The sequence below is a fragment of the Lithobates pipiens genome, unplaced genomic scaffold (genome assembly GCF_037356315.1).
Source record: "Lithobates pipiens isolate NorthernLeopardFrog02 unplaced genomic scaffold, aLitPip1_a1.2 Scaffold_25, whole genome shotgun sequence".
NCBI classification, from domain to species: domain Eukaryota; kingdom Metazoa; phylum Chordata; class Amphibia; order Anura; family Ranidae; genus Lithobates; species Lithobates pipiens.
In genome coordinates, this window is record NW_027507787.1 from 109,651,799 (window position 1) to 109,666,776 (window position 14,978).

Consider the following 14,978-nt stretch of genomic DNA (forward strand, 5'->3'; position numbering starts at 1 on the left):
AACTAGCCGGTCTACTGTATACACTAGTCCATCTGTATACACTAGCAAGTCTGCACACTCCTGTCTCTCTGTGTAACCCAGCCTCTCTCTCTCTGTATACCCTAGCCTCCATCTCTGCATACCCAGGACGTTCTTCTGTATAATCTAGCCTATCTGTATACACTAGCCTGTCTTTTGTACACATTAGCCTCTCTGTATAAACTAGCCGGTCCTCTGTATACACTAGTCCGTCTGTATACACTAGCAAGTCTGTGTAACCGAGCCTCTCTCTCTGCATACCCTAGCCTCCATCTCTTGCATAACCAGGACCTTCTTCTGTATAATCTAGCCTATCTGTATACACTAGCCTGTCTTTTGTACACATTAGCCTCTCTGTATAAACTAGCCGGTCTACTGTATACACTAGTCCATCTGTATACACTAGCAAGTCTGCATACTCCTGCCTCTCTGTGTAGCCCAGCCTCTCTCTCTCTCTGTATACCCTAGCCTCCATCTCTGCATACCCAGGACGTTCTTCTGTATAATCTAGCCTATCTGTATAAACTAGCCTGTCTTTCGTACACATTAGCCTCTCTGTATAAACTAGCTGATCTTCTGTATACACTAGTCCGTCAGTATACACTAGCAAGTCTGCATACTCTAGCCTCTCTGTGTAACACAATCTCTCTCTCTGTATACCCTAGCCTCCATCTCTGCATACCCAGGACGTTCTTCTGTGTAATCTAGCCTATCTATATACACTAGCCTGTGTTTTGTACACTTTAGCCTCTCTGTATAAACTAGCTGGTCTTCTGCATACACGAGTCTCTCTGTATACCCTTGCATGTCTTTTGTATACACTAGCTGCTCTTTATACATTAGCTCTCTGTATACCCAAGCCTCTCTGTATACACAAGTCCGTCTGTATACACTAGCAAGTCTGCATATACCAGCCTCTCTGTGTAATCCAGCCTCTCTCTCTGCATACCCAAGATGTTCTTCTCTATAATCTAGCCTATTTGTATACACTAGCCTGTCTTTTGCACACATTAGCCTCCCTATATAAACTAGCCAGTCTTCTGTATACACTAGTCCGTCTGTATACACTAGCAAGTATGCATACTCTAGCCTCTCTCTCTGTATACCCTAGCCTCCATCTCTGCATACCCAGGACGGTCTTCTGTATAATCTAGCCTATCTGTATACACTAGTGTATACAGACAGACTAGTGTATACAGAGGACCGACTAATGTGTACAAAAGACAGGCTAATGTATACAGATAGGCTAGATTATACAGAAGAACGTCCTGGGTATGCAGAGCGCTCAGCTTCAAGGTATGGCCAACGTGAGTAATATGAGGGACTCTCCTCACCCCCGCCCCTACCTACCAGATCTGACTTTCATCCCCTTGCCCTCTCTGCCCCGGTCATCTGGTGGCAGTTTTATGCACTCCCTGGCCCCCACCCATTCATAATCCTTACCGACCTTTCCTTCCGCTGCTCACAGGAACACACTGGATGACTTGTCTAATTAACCAACTTGTACAAGACACCGCTATCCTTCTGTCTGACACCGGTCCCCCTTGGAGGCTTTACCCCTCACTGTTTGGGTGGTCCCTGCCTCTCCCTGGATGCTCCACATATACCACAACGACATTGTCAGAGGGGCACCACTTGACAGGACACAGGGCTGTCATCCCGGTGGCATCTCCCATTGGAGGAAGGGATGATGGCCCCAACCCCTTAGCAGCAGGTTCTTTCATGTACAGACCAGGGCGGCTCATCTTCCCTTCTGGAGTCTTGACCTTAGATGGGGGAGTTGCACTTTGGGGGGTCTGAGTGATACCTAGTGCGCTGTACTGGAAGGGCTTGACATTCCCGCATATGTGTCCCCTCCCCCTGGTTGCGCCCCTCGCCCCCCCTCTGGCTCCCACCTACTCTTTGCCGACATTGCCTTCTGCAGTTTTTGGGGACCCTGGATGATTTATTGAGCCTATTGGTACGAAACACTGCTTTCCTCCAGGGTGACTCTGGACCCCCCTGGAGGATTTACCCCTTACTGTGTGGGTGGTCCCAGCCTCCCTCTGGATGCTCTACACAGCCCCCGATGGCGATGCAGGAGAGACACTAATTGGCGGGCCCCTGGACTGCTGCTCGGGTGAAGTCTCCCGTTGGATGGAGGGATGGTGGCCCCAGCCCCTTGCCTGCCGAATTTTCCATGCACCGACCAGGGCTGCTCCTCTTTCATCTTGATGTGGTGACCATGGAGGGGAGGAGTTGAAATTTATGGTGTTTGCTGGTGGGAGTGCGCTAAAGGACTTGACATTTCCGCATTTTTGTCCCCTCTCCCTGTTTCCTCCCTCCCTTCCCCCCCTTCCCACCCTTCCCTTCCCTCCTTTCCCTCCCCCTTTCCCCCCTTCCACTCCCCCTTTCCCCCCTTCCCTGCCCCTTTTCCCCCCGGGGCGTGGACGGGGGAGAGGGGGTAAGGAGAGGACAATCTGCCAAAGGGAGAAATGTATTTGTTCGGGGACTGCATGTACTTTAGGGGTATGGGACGGGGGGTGGTGGATCCCATTCTGTGATGCCTTTTCTGTTGTGACGGGCTCCCTCGTGCATGCCTACGTTTGGGGCGAGCCGAGGAGACCCCTCAGTGCTGACAGTTATATGCTCTACCTCTGTTTTGGTTATACTATTGTTTTTTGGTTCTATGATGTTACTGATTGTCTTTTATTTGCATACCGGTATCAGACGTGACATTTACCACTGCCGGGACTGAGGGGACTAGGTTTCGGGGGCTCCCTCTCCGACCTGTCTACCCACCAACCCAAGTAGGACAGCGCTTTAAACCCAGTGTACATCTGGTAAGCGCTATAGCATAATTGTGCTGTTTTAGTATACCCTTCCTGTACTGTTGAGTGCAGACAACCCTTAATTTCCCTCTCCCCCTGGGGTTGAGGTGCCGGGCCTCTTTTTCCCTTTACCTTTCCTTCCATTTGCCCTTCCTTTCTCCCCCTTAGTTCCCGCCATGCATTACCTACCCAAAACCTACCTTGGTTCAACTTTCTTTGCTTTTCTCTGACGTCCCCCTCCCCCTCCCCGAGGAGCGATGGCAGACTCAGTCAAGGTCACCTCTCTAAACGTTAAGGGACTGAACTCCCCTGAAAAACGGTGGATCCTCCTGTGAGTACTAAAGACTTCCTGTACTGATGTGGCCTTTATACAAGAAACACATTTTAAAAATACTAGCCTCCCCTTTCTATGGTCGAGATCCTTCCCTAAGGTCTACCACTCTACTAACCCCTCCTCTAAGACCAAGGGAGTATCCATTCTGATCTCTAGCAGGCTCCCCTGGGTTCTCCAGGATTCTCTGGTGGACCCTGGGGGCCGATATCTTTTTCTTAGGGGCCACATTGGAGAGCGCCTTTTTACATTTGCCACTGTGTACACTCCCAATGATCACCAAGACATGTTCCTCAGAACTACCCTGCACAGATTATGTGACTTTCGGGAGGGCCAGTTCATATTAGGTGGGGACTTTAATGTCCCCTTTCGCCATCGGTTGACACTTCTGCCTCTTGCTCCTCGCTCCTCATTTCCTCTAGAAAGCGGATTACTAAGTGTTTACTGAATGACCAATTAGTTGATGTCTGGCGTCTGCAACACTCTGGGGAAAGGGACTACTCTTTTTGCTCTTCCCCTCACAAATCATACTTGAGGATAGACTTCTTCTTGATTCCACATGACCAACTGCACTTGGTGAGCTCTTCCTCCACCGGCCATATTACTTGGTCCGACCACGCTCCTGTAGCCCTTACCTACACCCTCTCTAGGAACCCCTCACCTAGGTCTCTATTCTGGCACCTTAATGAGAGCCTCCTCCAGATACCGGAAGTTTTAGCAGATGTGACCAGGGAATTGGACCTTTATTTCCAAGAAAACTAAACGCTGGACTGTGACTTGGGGATAATTTGGGAGGCTCACAAGTCAGTACTCCGCAGGGTACTTATCAGGCACGGGGCGCGCATCAAACAAACATGGAAGGAACAGCTTGCTAATCTGTTTCGTGAACTTGCCTCTGTGGAAGCGAAACATAAACATGCCCCCTCACGGACCTTAGAGATTGAATTGGGGACACTCTGTACCCATATTGCTGACCTACTCCATTATAAAGCGAAAGCGGCACTCCAGTTTTATCGTAAACTGACGTAGGAGTCAGGGGACAAATGCGGAAAAATCTTAGCCAGGTTGGTAAATAAGTTGAAATCTGGCTCTTACATACCACAGTTGATAGATGAGAATGACCAGAGGGCCTCTACCCCAACCCAAATAGCCGAAGTCTTTGAAAAATGTTACTCTGATCTCTACAACCTGCCCGATTCAGGGTCTGGACAGGACAATATAGACAGATATGTAACCGGTTCTGGTCTACCAACCCTCTCATCGGAATCATGGGAGTACTTGGAGGACCCGATCACACTGGAAGAAGTCCAGACAGCCGTGGGACCTCCGAAAGTGGGTAAGGCTCCGGGCCCTGACGGATATACCGCACAATACTTTAAGACCTTCCTCCCTATTCTCGGCCCGCGCTTGGTGAATTTATTTAATACTCTGAGCTCGAATGGGGATTTTCCTGAGGATACCCTTAGAGCCCACATCTCGTTGATACCTAAGGAGGGCAAAGACCCGGGCCTATGTGGAAGCTACAGACCCATTTCCCTCCTAAATTCGGTCCTAAAGGGGGCGTGGCCTGGAGTGCAATGGAGTAGGACGCCTGCAGTGAGTGCTCCACTCGTCCATACTCCTGTTCTCACCATCCTGCACCATCCTTCTTTTACATACGCCTGGAGGACCCTGCCTTACCTCTTGCTCTTCCCCTGGAGCCATCTGCCCGTTTTGGAGGCCGCGCGGCGCCGCTCTGGTAAGCTGTGTATCCCCGGGGGCAGCCTGTAGGACAGACCGCGGCTTCGGCCTAGTCGGCGGCCATCTTGCTCCACCCGGCGGCGGCCTTCTCGGCCCTCCGAGCCTCTCCGGATTCGACCCGCAACACCCCGGCCACCGGATCACCCTCGGCTGCGGGTGTGGTGCCTGTCACGCTGATAGCGGCCCGTGGGATAGTCCGCGGCGCCGCCTGGTCCACGAGCCGGCGGCCATCTTGCTCCACCCGCGGCAGCCTTTACAGGCCTCTTTCACTGTTTTTACCCATCCATCCGCCTGCCTGTGGCTGCCAAACCACCCCTTGCCACCTGTGAAGTGCCCCTCTATCCTGCAGTAGCCGGTTAGATAGCCTGCGGGGCTGGCCTGGGCCCTGGAAAAGTGGCCATATTGCTACACCCACCGCAGGCCCTTGCAGAGTACTCTGCGTCCACCTCCCCTTCCTGTGCCCGCTTCTCCTCTGCAGCAGCCACTCACCCTTGCAGGCACCAAGCCCTCATCTGCAAACCATACCTGCAGCACTTGCCGATTGCTACGAGAGGGGAGCTTGAGGAGCTGGCCTAATATATAGCGGCCATCTTGGAACACCCCGGACTATCCTGGACTATGTCCCCACCGAAAAAGTCTAACGAGACCGCTGACAAGCTTGCCAGATACCGCCGTCATGAAGAGGACCACCGGGCCAAAGATGGCGCTAGTGCTCCCTCTGACGCAGACCACTCTACGTCGGCCACCACCCAAGTCCTGGACGCTATAGCCCTATGTCAGAGCACGCTCACCTCCAAAATTGAGGAGGTCAAAATTGATGTGTCTCTCATTCGGCAAGATCTCTCTACCCTCCGGGATCGTGTGGCGGAGACGGAGACCCGCATCAGTAGAGCTGAAGACATCATACACCCCCTGCAACACACCACTGACGAGGTACGCCGTCAGCTGCAACAGCTTTGCGCGAAACAGGACGACATGGAAAACCGTCTCCGAAGATGCAATCTCCGCTTCATCGGCCTCCCTGAGACAGCTGAGGGCAATGATCCGGTGGGTTTCCTTGAAAGTCTCCTGACCTCCACCTTCGGAAGAGAGGCATTTTCGGTGATGTTCGCTGTGGAGAGAGCTCATCGAATTCCGGCCCGTCCCCCTCCCCAGGGGACCCCACCGCGTACTCTGATTGCGAAATTTCTTAACTTCAGAGACCGTGACAAAATTATCCGCCTGACTAGAGAGAGGGGCAATATCCCCCATACCAATACTCATGTGGCAGTATTCCCAGACTTTTCCAGCGAGGTACAACGGCAGCGATCCAGGTTCCAGGATGTTAAGCGACGCCTTCGGGTCCTACACCTTAAATATGCAATGCTGTATCCTGCGAAGCTTCGCGTGGAATGCGAGGGCCGAACCCACTTTTTTGAAGACCCTGCCTCGGCATCCACCTGGATCGACCAGAGAGAACGCCGAGACTGAACATGTCACCCTACATATGCACTGTGGATGCTTTCCTTTTTTTTTCCCGCTCCCGTGGGTACCCACGATCTTTCCTCCTGCTACTTTGATGTTTGAGTCGTCGCGATGAGCACACTATTAATCGACGCCCGCTGCAGGGCCATGGGACTATCCCGGAAAGACTTTCTTTACATCTCGTACTGGATCTCACAGCATGCCTATTCTCTCTCGGTATTCCGCTGATCTGAGATCCCTACCTCCCCTGTGCCCGAGGAGCACCTGGGGAAGACCGAAGATTATACGACATCCAGGACTATTCTACTGTACTTTATTCATCATCCCTATGGCGGGCGGAGCTCCCCCCTGCTCGGCCATGATGGTATCACACCTTTGTGGCCCCTGCTCCCCATGCACCTTCTAGAGAAGAAGTCGCCCCCCTAGGATTTTTAGGATTTTTGTGTACTTCTCCCTCCCCCATTTGTCTGATTTTTTTTTCTCCCCCTTTGTTTTTCTCTTTGTTACCTTGGGTATCTATGCTCCTCTGCAACTAAGTTCCTTGCCTCCAATGGGTTCTAAGCATTGGATGTCCCCTGTTGGTACCCAGTTTTGGGGTATGATGTCCAAGCCGTGTTGTGGTGGCACTGGACTGGGAGGGGGGTGGGATGTTGCGGTTTTTATTTTTTTTATACCACTATGTTTACTAATGTTTGTTTCTACTAAAGGTACTGTGTTGAAGTCATACAAGCATTTTTGGAATTGGTTGCTATTGTGTTCTGTGCACACTAACTTGGCCATGACTGCCCTGCTGACTCTGGCCCGCCTATGGTTTATCGTTTACGCCCTGCACCCACCATGAGCTCTTTAAAGTTCCTTACGTGGAATGTCAGAGGCATGCGGAACAAGATAAAACGCACTGCCGCCCTGACATTTCTTAAGTCTCAGCGTGCTGACATTATCGCGCTTGTTGAGACCCATGTTACTGGCCATCTCCAGTCCTCTCTTAAGAAACAGTGGATAGGTTGGGCGTACCATGCTACCCACACCTCATACTCCAGGGGGGTTTCGGTCCTAATTGCTAAAAGGGTGCCGTTTAACCTAGTGCTGCTCCAGACGGACCGGCAGGGCAGATATGTATTCCTGCATGCCACTATTAATGGATCCCCTATTTTGATAATAGCCTGCTATGTCCCCCCTCCCTATAATTCAGTTGTACTTAAGGAGGGCCTTGCATTTATGGCACACTATCCCTCGGTGCCGGCAGTGTGGTTGGGGGACTTTAATATGACCCTCATTCCCGCTCTGGACCGTATGGGCACCCCGGACTCCCCTGGAGCCCATACCAGACTACACCGTATATATTGACTTTGCTCTTGTAGATACATGGCGCCACAAGCATCCACATGCTAAAGCATACTCGTGCTTCTCAGCTAGCCATAACACAATGTCCCGAATCTACTTCATTCTCATTTCAGACTCTGACACCCAGACTGGAAGCTGTGGGCTTCGCTCCGAGAATCCTCTCGGATCACGCCCCCTACTGGATTACGTTGCGGCTCCTGGGGGCCTCTCCCTCTCCTACTTGGCGGCTGAACCCATTTTGGCTGGCCGCCCTGCGGGAGCAGGTAGACATCCCTACAGAGTTGCAGCACTATTTTGCAGTTAACGGGGACTCCACTACATACGACATAGTGTGGGACACATTTAAGCTTTACGCCCACTCTCTGCTCACCACGCCTATTAACAGACTTAAGCGGTCGTCCAAACTTGTTGTCCAACAGGCTACAGCACACCTACAGAGATTGGAGGAGGAGTTTCATCGAGACCCCTCGCCTGCCGCAGCCACTAATCTTAAGCTCCAGCTACGACAGGTCTCCCAACTACATACGGAACAGGCCAAGCAGCGCATCTTTTTCTGTAGGCAAAGGGTATTTGAATATGGAGAAAGATCGGGCAAATTACTCGCTTAACTTGCTCACTTAGATTCCCATCCCCCGGTCGTGGTGTCGCTGCTGGATACCCAGGGGAATGGTATTACTGATCCACAACAGGTGGCGGAGGAATTTGCGAGATTTTATCGAGCACTCTACGCCACTCGGATCACTCATACTCCCCAAGACACCAGAGACTACCTAGCGAGAATTACTTTTCCCAAACTGACAGACGCCCAACGTGACCTTTTAGAGGCCCCCATTACTGAGGAGAATATTTCCAAGGCAATTTCCTCTCTGGCCACTTCTAAAGCACCAGGACTGGACGGTCTGCCGCTAGAATTTTATGCCACCTACTCTGAAATTTTGACCCCTAAACTCCATGACTTATATGAGTACATATTTGACACGGGAATCCTACCCCCCCTCCATGAGAGACGCACAAATAGTTGTGATTCCCAAGCCAGGGAAGGACCCGCACTATCCGGAATCATATAGACCTATCTCTCTACTACAGGTCGACATTAAAATACTGGCCAAGATTCTTGCCTCCCGCCTTAATCAGGTTATCCTCTCACTGATCCACCCTGACCAGACTGGCTTTATGCCAGGAAAAAACACTGCCATGAATATCCGCCGCTTACTTATGAACATCCAGGGATCCCATGATGAAGTCGGCTCGCGGGTCGTGGTGGCTTTGGATGCTGCCAAGGCCTTCGACTCCGTGGAGTGGAACTACCTGTGGGAATGCCTCTCGGGCTTTGGGCTTGGCCCCAACTTTATCCGATGGGTCCAACTCCTGTATCAATCCCCGAGGGCCAAGGTGTTTGTGAACGGCTGGCTCTCTGAGCAGTTCCCGCTGGAGAGAGGGACTCGACAAGGCTGCCCCCTTTCCCCCATGTTGTATGCGTTGGCTGTGGAGCCACTGGCTATTATGGTTCGCGCAGATGCCAGAATTCGTGGCCTTAGGATAGGAAACCTGGAGGAAAAGATTGGGATGTATGCTGACGATACACTCCTATACTTAGCCGACTCGGGTCCCTCCCTTCTTGCAGCCCTCCACACCATAGACTGTATCGGTAGTCATTCGGGTCTGAGCATCAACTGGTCCGAATCCCAGATCCTTCCGCTTGATCATTTCCCCCCTGTACCCACGTCCCCTCCTCTAGATCTCCCTAGGGTTTTTCGCAATCAAGTATTTAGGAGTGCAGGTCACTAGATCGCTGACAGACTATGTACCCCTAAACATTGAACCCCTTTACGCCCTGATCAAGAACAAGACACAAACCTGGGCCAGACTACCTCTGGGCGTCATGGGACGCATCAATCTGGTCAAAATGATACTTCTGCCCAAGATACTTTATTTGGTGTGGCATGCACCCCTGTATATACCACAAAAAATTTTCAAGACGATTGAATCAATTCTCAATTCATTTATATGGGGCCACAGCAGACACAAATTGTCTTGGAGACTTCTGAAGAATCCAGTGACAATGGGAGGGGCTGCCCTTCCAGATTTCCAGGATTACTATCTTGCCTCCCAATTGTCCCATTTTTATCACTTTGACAAGAGCGAGCTACCAAGATACCAGACATTACTTTGTAAATGCCCTGACGTCCCTGCCCACACCCCACTTCAGTCAGTCCTTAGGGCTCCACTGTCCAGATGTTCCCCCTATCAAAAAGTAGACATGTTGACACACCACCGGAGGATATGGCGGACGGCCCTTAACAAACTTGGGACCCCACAGGTTCATTCTTATACTCCTCTCTGGTTCAACACTCACTTGCCCGAACTGCTGTCCGTTCCAGACCCCGCAGCTTGGACACGGTATGGGATATTGTACATGCACCAAGTTATGACTAGCACTGGGCTTAAATCCTTTCAAACGCTAAAGGAAGAATTCGCACTCCCTAACCATCTCTTCTTCAGATATTTACAGCTCCGACATGCGCTACAGACTCAATTTGCCGGCTCCAACCCCCCTCTGACAGTCCCTCCTATAGTAGATATAATCACAGGGGCTGAGCCAACCAGGTTGATCTCCGCCCTCTACTCCGCCATCCGTCTCCCAGGTTCCGGGGCATTGGCTTATGCCGCCAAGGCCAGATGGGAGGTGGATGTTGGAATAATTGAGGATGAGGAGTGGGATGATGTATTGGGGGATGTGAAGAGAGTATCCCCTAGGCTTTTGGACCGCCTCACACAGCTGTACATCGTACATAGGACATGCCTGACCCCCCAAAAGATAGCACGGTTCAAACCCACGTATAATCCGGGATGCCGCTTATGCGACCACACTCCATGCTCCTTCTATCACCTCATATGGTCCTGCCCGGTTATACAAACATACTGGATACAGGTAATTCGCTTTCTCCATGACCAGATGGGCTCTCCTGTTAGCCTCGACCCAAAGCTGTGCTTACTTGGTCTCTTGCCAGAATTTGATGCTGACAAGTCCCTTCGTACCTTTTTACATGAAACACTGTTCCTGGCGAGAAAAGTGATTGCTCGCGGCTGGATGCAGGCCCCCCCCCCCACGGTCCAATGCTGGAAGAAAGAGGTTAACGATACCCTCCCGTATAAGAAATTAATATATACGCATAGAGGATGTCCACTTAAATACGAGCAGATATGGAGCAGATGGTTGGGGGATGGGGAGACATGTACTTGATATGCTGTTATATTGATCCCTTGCCCCCCTCCCCCCTCTGTTTTTCCCTTTCTGTGCTTCCTCCACCTCATGGGCCTGCTTTTATTATGTCCCCTTCCCTCTCCTCCTTTTTTTGTTTCTTTCTCCGCCTCCTGCCCCTTCCCCGGTTGACACGGATTGGTCTTATAATGACGCTACCCATGATGGGAATCTAAACTCTATGCAGCGCAACTATCCCAAAGCACTCATGTATGCAACACTGCCTTGGCCAGGTTGGCCCTTATTACCTGATGTACCTTATGTATGTTTACTATGTATGTTATCTTCTCTGTTTACTTCTTTTCTTTTTTTTTTTCCTTTTTTTTTCAATAAAGTTTGTTTTTCAATTAAAAAAAAAAATTCGGTCCTAAAACTATTCTCTAAAATCCTCGCCACGTGATTGGCACATCACTTGCAGTCCCTTATACATATTGACCAGTTAGGTTTTATTCCCACCAGGGAAGATAGGGACAACACCATTAAGGTGCTTACCCTGATCCATAAAGCAAAGTCATCTGGGACCCCTTGTCTTTTCATGAGTACTGATGCCGAGAAGGCTTTTGATCGGGTCAAATGGACATTGATGTTCTCGGTCCTTCGCCATATAGGTCTGAGTGAACGGATGCTGGCATGGATAAGTAAGATATACTCACGCCCTTCAGCTCAAGTCAAAGCGAATGGGGTTCTCTCATCTCCCCTTGACATCGGGAATGGGACCAGACAAGGTTGCCCCCTGTCGCCCCTATTATTCGCACTGTCATTGGAACCCTTTCTCTCCACAATTCGACAAAACTCAGACATAACGGGACTCCAAATGGGTACTATTGAGTGCAAGATATCTGCCTACGCGGATGACATGCTGTTCTCACTCGCTGACGAATCCCAGAGTTTCCTAGCCAAATCTCCTTCGGGAATTCCAGATATACGGGATACTTCTTGAAATCAAAGGCCATGGGGGGTTACAGTCCCCCCGCAAACGTTAATAGACTTGCAGTCCAATTTTCGATTTAAATGGACCCATACAGCCCTTAAGTACTTAGGTACTTACATTCCACCGGACATCGCGCGTATGTTTATGTTGAACTTCCCCCCACCCCTTGTCACTAAGATCCGCAGTTTTCTTCACGGGTGGCATTCTGGCCTCCATTCCTGGTTCAGGAGATGCAATCTCATTAAAATGAACATACTCCCTAAATTTACTTATCTTTTCCAAGCTCTCCCGATCCAGATTCCAGTCCCGTTTTTTAAGCAAGCTCAATCCTTGCTCACTCAATTTAACTGGGCCCACAAAAATCCCAGACTTAAGCGGTCACAGCTGACATTGTCTAAACAACAGGGAGGGTTGGTTCTCCCTGACTTGCGATGCTACTACCTGGCCTCCCATCTGGGGCGTGTATTGGACTGGAATCGAAACAAACTTTCTAAGCTCACTCCCGAATTCCGCTAAGAAGCGCCATGTGGTGCTATAAGGATTTACCCACAGAATTTATGTCACATCCCACTATAGGGGCTTAGTTGAAAGTCAGTCACCTGATCGCTACCCAAAACACACTCACGTCTTTGACTTCCCCCCTATTCCCTATACGTGGCCATCCAACTTTTAAACTGGGGACCCACTTAGAAATTCCAACCTAGACAATGCGTCTAAATTCGTCATTGATGGAAAATGGCCTTCTTTCTCAACCCTAACAGATCCGACAGGGCTTTTCCAACTGCCTTTTTGGAGAGCGGCGCAACAACATCATTTTCTCCATTCCATCCCCAATCCTCAAACGTTCGCCCGCCCTCAGACGGAGTTTGAGACTCTATGTAGGAGCGAAGGCCCTTTGGCCCACATTCTCTCTCAAACAGATTACCCACACTTAACCTGTCTGTCCAACTGGGAAAAGGACCTTAATTGCTCATTTTCCCCAGCACAGAGACAACGCATTATCACTTTGGCTCTCAAAATGTCGCTGTGTGCGAAGATACAGGAGACGAATTTTAAACTTCTCACCAGGTGGTATTTGACACCATCAAAGCTGCAGAAATGTTTCCCCTCTTCCTCGAACATATGCTGGAGGTGTGGAGAAGAAGAGGGCACGTTGCTGCACATTTTTTGGTCCTGCCCCAGCTTGGTGGACTTCTGGACAGAGATCCGATGCATAACACAAAAATTCACAGACTTCTCCATCCAGGAAGAGGCTGCATTCTTTCTCTTGCACCTTTCACAGATTCCCATTAAGAAGTACAAAAAAATCTATTTTACGGCATGTGATAAATGCGGCGAAATCCTGTATCCCTCTCTAATGGAAAAAATGTTCCCCCCCTTTCCTTACTCACTGGCTTAGGAAAATAGAGGACATTAAAAAAAATGGAGGACTTGATCCTCACATCACAAGGTAAACAAGAATTTTTTAAACAAACTTGAGACATCTGGAATACCTTTATATTCTCGCTGGAAGGATGTCGCCTGCTATCGCCTGAGCTTTCCTTGACTGGTCCCTTGGACAGTGGCTGCCATCGTGTCTCGTCCCCTCTTCTCCTTTCCTGATCTTTCAACCCTTCTCTTTTCTGCCTTCCTCCCCTATCTCTCACCCCCTCCACCCCCTCTCTCTTTTGGAAAAAGTGGAAAATTGGGAATGACGGCCCCACACCCCCCTCTGGATGGATTATGCCGGAGGGACCTGGGGTTTGTGTGACCCTGGATCTTGGTACAGTACTTTATCCGTGCCTCGAATCATTGTGATTGATGGAAGGCAGACTCACAGTTGCAAATATACCTGTATCAAGTATTGTTCAGCTGCTTTTTGCTCTGTATTTCTCTGTTGCATTATGTACTCGGGGGACCGTCTTCCCCTATTTGGAGAAAAAATTTTATTTGAAAAAAAAAAGAAGCCTACGACACCTGGTATTCCCAGGCGGTCTCCGATCCAGGCATTAACCAGGCCTGACCCTGCTTAGCCTCCAAGATCAGACGAGATGGAACAGATTCAGGGTGATGTGGCCGTAGCCAATATCTTCAGGCACTCTCAACTCTCTTGACAAACACCAAGATGGTCACCTTGGAAACAAGCGGAAAAAAATAGGTCAACGGCAACAACATAAAAAGAAGCCTACGGCATCTGGAAATCCCAGGCGGTCTCCCATCCAGGTACTCAACTTGTCCCAACCCTGCTTAGCCTCTGAGATCAGATGAGATTGGGCTCTTTCAGGGTGGTGTGGCCGTAGGAGATTTCTTCAGGCACTCTCAACCTTGACTAACGCCAATATGGTCACCTTGGGAAACAAACAAAAAAATCAAGTCAACGCCAACAACATGAGAAGAAGTCTACAGCACCTAGTATTCCCAGGTGGTCTCCCATCCAGGTATTAAAAAGGCCCGACCCTGTTTAGTCTCTGAGATCAGACGAGGTCTGGTGCTTTCAGGGTTATGTGGCCATAGGCGAGCTCTTCAGGCACTCTCAACCCTCTTGACAAACACCAAGATGGTCACCTTGGTAAACAAAAAAAAAAAAAAAAAGTCAACACCAACAACATAAAAAGAAGCCTTCAGCACCTAGTATTCCCAGGTGGTCTCCAATCCAGGTACTAGCAAGGCCCGACCCTGTTTAGCCTCTGAGATCAGAGGAGATCGAGCGCTTTCAGGCTTATGTGCCCATAGGCAATCTCTTTGGGCACTCTCAACCCTCTTGACAAATGCCAAGATGGTCACCTTGGGAAACAAGCGAAAAAAAAAAAAACGAATCAACGCCAACAACATAAAAAGAAGCCTACAATAACTGGTATTTGCAGGTGGTCTCCCATCCAGGTACTAACCAGGCCTGACTCTTCTTAACCTCCAAGATCAGACGAGATTGGGTGCTTTCAGAGTGCTCAGACTCTTTCCCCATCACTAATGGGACGAGGCAGGGGTGCCCTCTGTCTCCCCTAATTTTTATTCTGACACTGGAACCACTTATGTGTCATGTTCGGAATGACCCGAATATTACTGGCATATCCAAACCCTCGGCACACCACAATATTGCGG

The 14,978-nt window shown here is 50.0% G+C and overlaps 2 pseudogenes; both read right to left on the reverse strand.

Annotated features, from left to right (window-relative positions):
- Positions 1-14,061: 14,061 nt before the first annotated feature.
- LOC143931886 (5S ribosomal RNA) lies at positions 14,062-14,181 on the reverse strand (annotated as a pseudogene).
- Positions 14,182-14,276: 95 nt separating this feature from the next.
- LOC143932146 (5S ribosomal RNA) lies at positions 14,277-14,395 on the reverse strand (annotated as a pseudogene).
- Between the last annotated feature and the right edge of the window lie 583 nt (positions 14,396-14,978).